Raw genomic sequence first — 12,498 nt, forward strand, 5'->3', positions numbered from 1 at the left:
TGCCAGGATGAACCCCAGACCTCTGGCATCCAAACCTGCACTTGGCTCTCTGAGTCTGCCCCCTGCCCGGGGCTTCGCTTTTTGGGTTTTGGGGAGGGGGTGTTGTTGTTGTTGTTGTTGTTGTCGTTTGTTTGGTAGGGGGAGAACCACACCTGGTAATGCTCAGGGTTATTCCTGGCCCTGCACTCAGGAATCATTTCTGGCGGTGCTCTGGGGGACCATACAGGATGCCAGGGATCAAATGAGGGTCAGCCGCAGGTAAAGCAAACACCCTACACCTGTACTATCTCTCCAGCCTAGGGCTTCACTTTTAAAAACATTATTTTCAATACACAACCAAAAGTAATCACGTTACTACATGTGGGAGTGCCTACGTAAATCAACATGCAACTGCCAATTAGATAGCTTTGTCTAAAACGTAACTCTAGGGGTTGGAGCGATAGCACAGTGGGTAGGGTGTTTGCCTTGCACACGGCCAACCTGGGTTCGATTCCCAGCCTCCCTGAGCACCGCCAGGAGTGATTCCTGAGTGCAGAGCCAGGAGTAGCCCCTGTGCATCGCTGGGTGTGACCCAAAAGCAAAAATAAACAAATAAAAATAAAAAGTAAATAAAGCATAACTCTACCTAAGGATGAAGCAATGGAGATAAATATGTGTAAGAACAAATAACTATTTAAAAGCTACAAACACTTCGAAAGGAATTCGAATATTAGGAAAACCAGTTCTCTGACCAACCATCTTCAGTACATGTGGTCCTTCCTTGGTTTGCCAGGGTTCAGGAAATCGCCAGGAAGAGCCCAGGGCTTCACCAGAGCAAGAAGGGCACATGGCAGCTGGTGCCAGAGGACCAGCTCTACCCGACCCTACAAGGCCAGCCACCCTGGCCCCCGGACCAATTCACCTGTAAATCTAGTACACCAGCAAGTTAATCGAATTCCGAACTGATTTCAGTTCTGTCATTGTACAACTTGTCTTCAGAGCCCCACTGCTCTCTCTCAATTCCAACACTGGCTCCTGAAAATAATGAGACCCGCCAAGAGGCCAACAGCAGTGCAGCTAGGCTCAGGGGCAGCGCGGTTCAGGCCTGGAGGTATCCCTCTTCTGGAAGCTCGTGGAGCTTTCAAAAGTCATACAGCTCCCAATCAGGCGGAAGACCTGAAAAGATCAATCACTATAAAAAAAATTGAAACAATGATTAAAATTTTCCCAGAAAAGAGAAGGTTAGGTCCAGGCAGGCTTACAAGGGAGTTCTGCCAAACCTTCAAAGGATCATTACTTGCAAAATATCAGAACAATTAGAACCCTTCACAGTGTCTACAAAACCAGCGTTACCTGAATACAAAAAACAGAGCTATTGTTAAAAAGGGACATTTTAGACCAGTCTCTCTGATGAACATCAACTCAAGGGTCCTCAAGAAACTCTTAGAGAATCAAACCCAGCATCATATCAAAAGAATAATATACTACACCAGAATGAGACTCATCTAGGGATGCAAGGATGGTTCGACATACACAGATCAATTATTGTAATATACCATGTCAACAAAAGAAAAGATGAAAGTCATGTGATTATATCAGTTGATTCAGAGAAAGCCCTTGGGAAGATTCAACATCTACTAAAATTTGTGTGGAAACAAAATGCACCAAATAAAAGAAGAAGGAGGAGGAGGAAGAAGAAGAGAAGTTGCTGCCATTTCCTGGGTTTTCACTGTACTATAAGGCTGGAGCGATAGCACAGCGGGTAGGGCGTTCGCCTTACAAGCGGCCAACATGGCCGACCCGAGTTCAATTCCTCCGCCCCTCTCGGAGAGCCCGGCAAGCTACCGAGAGTACTGGATATGCCAGACACAGTAACAACAAAGTCTCCAATGGAGACGTTACTGTTGTAATCAATAAAAAAAAATTAAAAACAAAACTATTTTAATAAAAAGTGGTATGGTACTAAAATAAAGGTCTCAGGCTAATGCCACAGAGTTAGAGCCCAAAGAGAGACCATCAGATTTCTGGATGGCCAATGTACGACAAAAGAGCTGGGGAGTACTAGGAAACGGTACTGGGAGAACTAGATACCCTTATGCACTAATGAAACCGGACCTACATCTCACAGCAGCCACAGAGAAGTAAGTGAAGGCGTCTGAAATATCCTGAGACTGGACAGCATCCATGAAGTGCCTTGAGCACAGCAGGACCCTTCAGGATAAGGACTTCAGAGGTGTCTTTGGTGATTTGACTCCAGTCACTCCAGTGACAAGGATGAAAATAAACAAACACATAATTGTGTTTACATCAGATTTAAAAGGTTTGTTTGGCAAAAGGAACTCAGGCAAAAATAGACACCCCACTGATTGGGAGAAAACATTAGCACTGAATCCATCAGATGAAGGGCTGATAGCCAAGATAAATAAAGCACTTCCCGAGCTCAAGAACAGACACCCAATAACCCTACCAAAGAACAGGCAGAGGGAGAACAGTCTTACCTTGAGGAGGACACATGTGTCAATAGGCAGATGAAAAAGCGTTCACTGTCACTGATTATCAGGCAGATGCAAATCAAATGACAGTAAGATTTCAACTTACAGAGAGAACGGCATCTGTCGGAAACACTAGAAACATCCAGTGTTGACACAAAAGCATTCATTTGGAAAGATATTTGCAGGGACTGAATCAACTGTACAGTGAGTAGGGCCCACCCCAGATGGTTCCCCAAGCCTGCCAGCAGTGATCCTTGAGTGTGAAGCTATGAGTAAGCCCTGAGCACCAACAGGTGTGCTCCCCTCACCCTGGTCAAAAAAAAAAATTTAAAAAAGGAAATTTGTACACCTGTGTTCATGGTGGTGCTTACTACAATAGCCAGGAAATGAGCTGAGTGTGCAGGAACTGCCGAACACGTAGAGACATCAAGGCACATGCCCAGGGGACACCGCAGCCAACAGGAGCATCTGGTGTTGTGTACGTGGGTGAATGAAAGGCAGAAGTGGGGGCAGACGCAAGCCACAGGGACAGTCTGGAGCCAGAGACGACAAACCTGTAGCAGAGACCTCAGATTTCCAAACAAGGAGGGGGTTTGTGGGGAAGGCAGGGGTGGTGGACGCTGGGTCACTTCAGGGTAGGGGAACACAATACTATTGTAAACATGTTGCCTAAGCTGTAATAATAGCATTAAAAATTTTAATCTATTTCAAAACTGCCAGCCATCAGAAAAGGTAGAATTTGTGCAATGAGAAAAAAATTAGGTTTTTCAACCGTCTCTTATTTGTCTTTAACCTCTGAGTATCCTGAATTTTTTTGTTTGAATTTTTTTTTATTTTGGACCACGCTCAGGGATCACTCCTGGTGGTGCTGGTGATCAACCGGGGTCATCTGGGTACAAGGCAGTATCCCTGAGCCATCTCTCTGGCCCTGACCTGACTAAACTATTTTAACTATTCTTAAATGCATTAAGCATTTAGGTTTCAAGGGTATTTTGTTCTCTTGGTCATTCTTTGTGTTTTTCGTTTGTTTTGAGCAGTTGTGGGGCGGGGTGCGCATTTTGTGTGCCTATTTTGTGTGCAGCTTGAACCAGGCTCCTGCAGGCAAGGTGTATGCTCAGCCCGGTGAGAGATCACTTTTGCCCTGTTGACTTGTTTATGGGCTACATGAAAACGATCCAATATTTAAATACTAAGCTCTAGGGGCCGGAGAGGCAGTGCAGGACTTAGGCGCTTGCCTTGCATGCAGTCAAACTGGGATCCATCCCAGCCCCCCAGATGGTTCCCTTAGTCCCCCAGGAGTAATCCCTGAGTGCAGAGGTAGGAGTAAGCGCCCCCGCTCCGAAATCAACAAGTACATAAATGAATACAAAGCTCTTCAAGCCAGTCGTCCACCGATACCCTGGGACCATAGTGTGCCCCGGCCGTGCCAGCCACCATGCCCTTTGGGACACACCAGTTAGGAAGGGCACTGGGTGCCCGCAGCCGAGCTCTCTGTGGCTGGAATTCCCTTGAGGGAATTATGTATGGGAGTAAGTATGGGAGAATTTGTTGTGGTTACACACACACACACACACACACACACACACACACACACACACACTTGGATTGTCCCTCCAAAAATGGAAACCTTTAGTTCAATAATAGACTTTTTTCAAGGACCCATGTTAAATTATTAATTGTATACAGCCTCATTTCGTTTTTTTAATTGGGGGGATTGGGGGGCCATACCCTGTGGTGATCAGGGGTCATTCCTGATGGTACTCCGGGAAATGTCTGTGGTGCCAGAGGTCCCGTGGGGGCCACTGGATAGGACTAGCGCCTGTCTGCCCACCTGCTTGGGGCTGTTCACTGTCTTGCAGGGACTTGGGTAATACTCTGCAGGACCGCTCTCTCTCCCTAGCAGGCCCTCCCCAGTGCCTCAGCCCTGCTCCGCCCTGCATCGTTGAAAATAGATTCCCGTCTCCTCACAAGCGTCCCCTTCATGGCCTGGACTCTTTCCTGTGCTCTGGAGGCATGTCTCTAGCCAAGTTCATAAAGGTTGCTCTTGTACGATCTTCTTAGAGCCTCGTTGTCTTGCCCATGACCTTTAGATAAATCGTTTTTAATTCCAGTCTTGGAATCAGCATCCATGTGCTTTTCAGGGCAGGAGCTGAATTTTCTGGTTTTTTTCACATTGGGCGTCAGCCTCTGGGAGACCCCTGACTGAGATGGGCGTGACCGCTGCGGATGGAGCAGTCCTCTTTGTTCTGCTTGTCTGTTGCCTGGACAGACTGGACACCTGCAGTTTGAGCTGACAGTCTTCCCAGGCTTGGACATGGGTGAACCCTCTCTGCTGCCTCCTCTCCCTCCACTCCTCACGCTTCCAGGCAAATTGCAAATCAGCTTGCCAATTGCCACAGAAAACCACCTGTGATCTTTGTAGGGGAGGCCTTGAATAAGGAAGGAATCCAGTGTAATGTATTTATAGTAAAGCATTTCTAATGCATGAACATGGCACAGACTCCATTGAATAAGGCATATTCACCTTGTCTCAGTCACGTCTAGTCTTCTCTGTGTAGTCCTATGTGTTTGGAAAAAAAATCAATCCTGGGGCTGAGAGCTAGTAGGGAGGTTAAGGTGCTAAGGTGCTTGCCTTGTACACAGCCAAGCCAGGTTCAATCCCAGGCACCACATAGGGCCCCCCAGAGTGATCCCTGAGCACAAAGCCAGAAGTAAGTAAACCCTGAGCACCACCAGATATGGCCCCCAAGTCAAAACAGATTATTCCTGAGAATTTTACCTCTTTCTGCTAATGTAAGTCACATCTATTTTAATATTTCAATTCCCACCAGCATGGTGCTAGCATAGAAATGGTATTGCTGGGCCAGAGAGATACTACAGCAAATGGGGTGTTGGCTGTGCACATGCCAACTCAGGTGGGGCCCTGGGGTCCCATGTGGTCCCCCAGCACCTCCAGGAGTAATTCCTGAGTGCAGAGCCTGGAGTAGCACCCAAACAATGTACAGACCCTGAAACTCCCCATCATAGACACACAACTCAGGGGTGTCAGCATATTCACAGACTTGCGCCTTCATAACCATTGTTTCCAGAATGTTCTCTTGCCCTCAAACATGGCTGTGGTCGTCTGCAGCCACTTCAGGCCTGTCTCCTCCCACAGGAGCATCTCCACCTGCTTCTCTTCCCTATGGACAGCAACTTTGTTTTTAAATGGGGAAAAAAAAAGAAGCGCATTTTGTGACCACCTGGAAATACAGAACTACCGGAAATACTGCCTCTGCCCACCCAGCCAGGCTCCAGGCTCAGAACAGCGCCAGCATTAATCAAGACTCCTGTGGAGTGAATCGACCGTGTCAGGCTCTGTCCCTGAGAGGATAACCCGTCAGGGGGCAGAACGTATCAGTGCTCGATCAATACTTCCAAGATGCCTTCTTTGTCGATAGAAAATTGTCCCTGCTTCTTTTCCTTTTGGGGGCCTTGCGACCACACCAACTGGGACGGGGATTCACTCCCAGCAGTGCTGGGGTTCCATCCAACCCCTGAGCCACCTCCTGACCTGTCCCTAAGACTTTAGAGACAACTCTTTAAAAAATAGACAGACTGTTTTGGGGTGATATAATTACAAAATGAAAAGCTTTAGCTAAAAACAGAGGACGGTATTTTTTTTTTTGCTTTTCTATATAAATTCTGCATGTAAAAATTTACAGCCAATCCAAGAAGCTATCCTGTGAAAATAGTCAGTGGCCTGGCAGCAGTGCTGGAGATCTGGGGGTATTTCTGTCTGAGCTTCTACCATGTCAGGATTCTCCACAGGTCTGCGAGAAAATATTTGTGGGGCATCCTGGGGGCGCGGCAGGAAGGGCTGGAATGCAGGGGCCCTCCGGGTGTGAGGTCGTCCGATGGCCTGTCCGCAGCCCCGCCCCGCAGTCTGTGCCTCTGCTATGTGCCATTTATTGCACGTTAATTGTACCTCAGGGAATCTGGAGAAGATGATAAAAGGGTCCCACCCGTCTGCACCCCCAATCTCCCTTACACATCAAGCAAATGGCCAGCCTGTGGTTAGAGCGGTTTCCTGTGCGGGTTTCGCTTCCTGTTTGGGGGGGCCCTGGCTAGGGCATCTGCTTTCTGATCTTTTTTTAGCCATTTCGTTTTGGCAATTTTGCCTTTGGGCTTTTTTGGGGTTTTTTTGAAGCTTCTTGATTCTTTATCTTTAAGCTTCTTTAAGTTGGTGCTGGGCGCGTTAAGATTAGCTGCTTATTTTTGAATGGGAACATGTGGGCCCAAATAATTTCAGAGCAAATCAGTAATCAACATTAGGGATGAGACCACGATTCAATTATGCAGGCTCTCTCCACGTCTAGAAGTAAGCTATCATCCTTAATTTAAATGCAGTGACTCGGTGGTTCCTGGTGAGAACCCCAGTGGAACGGACACGCAGCAGTGATTCAGACATTCTCCCCGGGAGCGGGGCTGGTTTTTAAAGCTTGGCTCGGCAGATAACAGAAGGCCCGTCACTGGCTTTCCACACACACACAAAGCCACATGAGCCCCTCGCGACGCCCCGCCCGGCAGCCAGAGCCCAGCTAGGAGCCTGGAGCAGAAGGGCAGGCGGGCTCCATCCGGCCTCTCCTGCTGGCTTCCTTCCTGCCGCCTGCCCCCAGCCTGCAGCTGCCCTGCGCAGGGGGCTGCCCGGGAATGCCTCTTATCTGCCCAGGGGACGGAATGCAGAGGGACACTCCTCTGGGGAGCACAGGGGGGAAATGGCGTTCGGAAGAGAGGAAGCGGGCCAGGTGACGTCACGGGTTCCACGGAGTTTAGCAGCTTTTCAGGAAGCTCCTGCATGTTTATGAGGGGCCCCAGGTGGGCATGCGTGTTGAGGGGCAGGCCTGGGGGTCTCGGGGTCGCCCACCCCTCTCCCACCTCGGGACCCAGGCCGCCACAGAAGTCACAGCGGGAAGGCACTCCCCGCCCGCCTCTGCCAGGTCCAGGCCGCTCCGGGCTGCCCAGCCTGGCCCTGAGCGCGGGAAGGTGCAGGTCGTCAGGACACGCTCGGGTCCTCTCTGACCAGAGCTGGTGAGTGCGGCTCTTGTGGGCACGGCATTCTGGTTTTCAGGGCTCAGTTGGCACTTGGAGCTAAATAAATGCCTGTGGCTGCAGGAGCACCCAACAGCCGCGGACAAAGGCAGCCAGGTCTCACGCTGTCTCTCAGCCCAGCAGCCGCTCTGCACACACCTGCACTGTACGCACCCACACACCCACTCGCCCGCACACGCCTGCACACACCTGCGCCCATCCTCACCCACACACCCACTTGCCCACACACACACCTGCACACGCCTGCACACACCTGCTTACGTATGCACAAACCTGCACCCGTATGCACCCACACACCCGCTCACCGGCACACGCCTGCACATATCCACACACACTTGAACAGACCTGCACTTATATTCACCTCACACCTACACTCGCCTGCACACACCTTCACTCACTTGTACACAGCTCTTCACACCTGGACGCACCTGCATATAGATACACGCGCCTGCATGCACCTGCATACACCTGCACTTACCTGTACACCTACAGACACCTGCCTACACCTCACTCACCTCTACTCACCTGCACAGATTTGCACTCACCTGCAGACACCTGCACTTATCAGGACATCTTTCTACACCTGCACTCACCTGCACACCTCCACGTGCACACTGTTGCGCTCACAGGGAGGCCGTGGGTGGCATGGCTGGGTGTGTTTCCAGAGCGCGAGATGCCAGGAGTGTCCACAGCTCTGCAGCTCCATGGAGCCCGGGAAACACGCATCCCCCAGGAAGACACGAGGGGCCCTTCTCCCCTGTCAGCAGCACCCTCTGGCTGCTGGGACCCCACCCCCAACCTGAGGACTTCCTGTGGGAGGAAGCCCCCCGGACTGTGGACCAGCACTCGGCATTGATCACCGCAGGGACAGCACTGCCCCCTGGAGTCACAGCCCATGGGGCGAGGTGAGGGCAGGTCAGGAGTGTGCCCGCATCCTCCTGCGCCAAGTTCCCTGTGTGGGGAAGGCCTGTGGGGAGAAGCTGGGAGGGGTCACTCGTCACTTCCCCACTGCCGCCCCGAGGCCTGGGTCCCCGGAGAGCAGAGCACGAGGGGAGGGCGTCTGCCTTGCACGCAGCTCCCCTGGGTGTGATCCCGGCATCCCATAGGGTCCCCGAGCACTGCCAGCAGTGATCCCCGAGAGCAGAGCCAGGGGTAGCCCCTGAGGATGGCTGGGCGTGGCCCCCAATGAAACAACAGCAGAAAGAAAACACAAATCGAGAAGACACCCACAGCTCGTGGCACAGAGCTGGGGTACAGGCTCTGTGAGCTCGGGGCCCACAGCTGTGGGAGCCCACAAGTCCCCTCATCTTGGAGAGAACCTACAGGCCCAGAGTGGGGCCCCCCGGGGTGCAGCCGCCTGCAAGCGACACTTCCCTGAGGAGACCCTGGGGCGGGACCTCAGGGCGGATCAGCGCAAACCCCCAGGGGCCGGAAGAGCTGTGGCCAGATCAGAGAAGACTGTTCCTGCTCGGAAGGAACAGTCTCCAAAGTCTGTTCCTCCTCAGAATTCCCACAGCAGGGACCTGGAGGCCCTGCCGGCACAGGGCTGCCGCAGCCCCGCCCACAGCCCAGCCTGCCACAGGCCACTGTCCAGAGCTGCCTGTCCCCTGGGGCCACAAGGGCAGGCGTGCAGCAGCTGCAGGGATACTCCGAGGGTCGGTGGGGGAGTCCCGGGCGGGGGAAGGCTCAGGGTCCTGTGGGGAGCAGCAGAGACTGGTGGGTCCCCAGGAGTGGGTCCAGCTGGTGTTCTATGGGCCCATACCGCGTGTTGGGCAAATCCTGGACCAGAGGGGAGGCCGCCGGCTGCTGAAAGGTCCCCACTGTCCTGTGCAGGGCCCACCGGTGAGGCAGAGCCTGCCTCAAGGGACCGTTAGGTGCGATGGGGAGGAAGGACTGAGAGGAATGTGAATGGCAGAGACTGCAGGTGGGCGGGGGGAGGGGCGGCTGCATGGGTCCTCCTCCCATCCTGCAGGGAGGGCGGGGGAGGGGCCTAAGGGACACCCAGGCACCCAGGACCTGGCCTCTTCCTTGTTTGGCTCTGGCTTTGGGACCATCCCAGTTGTGCCTGACTCTGCTCTGGGGACCCCATGGGGCCCGGGGTTCAACCCACACGCAAGACGGAGGCCAGCCCTGCCCTGACTGTCTCTCCAGCCTGGGCTCCCTGACAGGGACACTGGAGCAGAAGAAGGGACGCACATCCTGCGCATTCTCAACAGTTTCCCTCAAAAACGTGATTCTTTTCTTTAAAGGCTCTTCTGTTGGTTGGCTGGTTTGGTTTCGTGTTGGGGCCACACCCGCAGTGCACAGCATTCCTGCTCTGCCCTCAGGAGCTTAATCGCGGTGCTCAGGGGACCACCTGGGACCCAGGAACGAGCCGGGCGGGTTGGGTGCAAGGCAAACACCCTGCCCAATGGACTGTCGCTGTAGCCCAAAAAACATAACCCTTGAATGTATAAAACCACTGTGGCATTTAATAGGTCAAACCAGCACAGAAGACATTAGAAATTGAAATCAACTTTGAATGTCACTGGGAAAATTTCTAGCAGGTGAGAAGTGCTGACAGTCATCACTAAAAAATAAAAGCAATTATATTTTCCGGGGGTCCCAGGTACTCTCCCCCACACTCTGTAGGTGGGTGCAACAACTTGATTTTAGAAATGGAACCCATTTAGAAATGAAGTCAAAGCTAAACCGAGCAGTAACGGTCACACCCACGGCATCCTGGAGTAAATGTTCCCTCCACCGTTTTTGAAAATCGACACTCCTTTCGGTTTATAAGTTTGATGACCACATATCAGGGAGGACTCGGGGAGACTAGACTGCTTCTTCCCCCACTCTGGCAATGTGCAGCTAGTCGTAGGAGCCCCTGATTCCTGCAACAGTGCCCCTGCTTGGAACAGGGACGGTCCCCCCGTCCTGGGGAGATGTGTGTTATTTCGGCGCTGTGTTGTCTTAGTGACCCTTTTCCCTTTACTCCTACTCTGCCCATAAACATTTTCTAAGGCAAATAAAGATTTTTCAAAATAACATTCAAATGGCTGTATAGTTGTCTATCAAATGGGGGGGGGCGGAATATGCTTAATTTCTCCTCCCATTCATGGAAAAGTCGAACCCAACACGTTGTGTTTACAAACGCTACGACAAATACCATCGTATCCCAAACTTTTCACATTTCTGGTTTTTCTTTAGTTGCAGGAACTAGAATAGTGGATTCTCGCATGAAGGGGCTCAAGTTCCCTAGTGCCAACACTTTTTCTTTTTGGGTCATACCCAGCAATGCTCAGGGGTTACTCCTAGCTCTGCACTCAGGAATTACCCCTGCCAGGTCGGCCGCATGCAAGGCAAACGCCCTAACCACAGTGCTACGGCTCCAGCCCCAATGCCAGCACTCCTTGAACGGTGGTTTGTGTTGCTCTTTCTTCTGCCCATGCCTGATCAGAACCAACAATACTGGGCCAGAGCCTTAGTGCAGAGGGTTGGTGCTTGCCTTGCATGCAGCCGACCTGCGTCCAATCCCCCGGCACACAATGTGGTCCCCTGAGCACTGCCAAGAGTAACCCCTGAGCATTTCCAGGTGTGGCTCAAAAACCAAACCAACCAAACAACCAAACAAAAACCCAACAATACCCTGAACAAACAGGGAAAAGCTAAAATTAAGTACGGGGATGGAGAGGTAGTAGAGCCTGCCAAGTGCTTGTGTTGCATGCAGCCAACTTGGTTTGGATCCTTGGCTCGATGTGGGGACCCCAAGCACCATGAGGAGTGATCCCCAAGCACGGAGCCAGGAGTGAGCCCTGAGCAGAGCCGGGAATGAGCCCTGAGCACAGAGCCAGGAGTGACCCTGAGCACAGAGCCAGGAGTGAGCCCTGAGCACTGCCAGGTGTAGCCCTAACATTCAGTATTTTTTTTAAGTAGCCAATTTATATTATTTATTTATTTATTTTATTTTCTGGATCACACCCAGAAACACTCAGTGGCTACTCCTGGCTCTGCACTCAGGCATTACTTCTGGCGGTGCTCAGGGGACCATATGGGATGCTGGGGATCGAACCCGGGTCGGCCGCGTGCAAGGCAAATGCCCTACCTGCTGTGCTATCGCTCCGGTCCCAGTATTTTTCTTTAAGTTTTTTCATTCACTTAACTTTAGCTGAGATTTGACATCTAGAGATTTTATAATTTTATTTATTTATTTCAGCATGGTGGTGGCTGGTTCTGGAGGTCTTTGGCTGCTGGAGCCCTGGTCAGGGCAGGGAGGGAAACTCAACCCGCTCCCCGGCAGAGAAACAAAGGCATGCGGGTCCCAGGGCTGAGATCTCCAAGCCTGCTCGGATAGGGGCTGGGCATCCTCCACCCAGATCCTCCAAATTCCAGTAGGCAGGGGCCACACCCACCAACTGGCCCCCTGGTGCCGTGTAATCCCATCAAAGGCCAAGACTCAGAGACTATAAAACCCAGCTCCCGGAAGCGACATCTTATTATCTCATTCCTACTTTGGACTACCTGGCAGGCTACCGAATGCAACCTGCCACACGGCAGAGTCTGGCAAACTCCCGTGGCATACCCAATATGCCAAATACCAGTAACAATGATGGGTCTCATTCTCCTAACCCTGAAAGAGCCTTGAATATGGCACCTTTTAAAAAATCTCAGGGCTAGGATGAAGGAGACGTTACTGGGGCCTGCTCGAGGCAATCGACAAATAACAGGATGGTCGTGATTTATTTATCTATTTACTGTGGTCTTATCCTATAGTCTCTTTTCTCTTTTTTTACTTTCAATTTTTTTTGAGATTTTATAATTTTAAGCACGAAATACACTGTTTCCTTTATGGGATCTTTCCTCCGCTTTCACGTATTAAGGAAACGGCTGCTTTTCCTCCCAAGGATCGTGAAACAGTCACGACGTCTTTATAGGCCTGACCCCATCCGTGGCCGTG

Source organism: Sorex fumeus, unplaced genomic scaffold (assembly GCF_029834395.1).
Source record: "Sorex fumeus unplaced genomic scaffold, SorFum_2.1 ptg000052l, whole genome shotgun sequence".
Classification (NCBI taxonomy): domain Eukaryota; kingdom Metazoa; phylum Chordata; class Mammalia; order Eulipotyphla; family Soricidae; genus Sorex; species Sorex fumeus.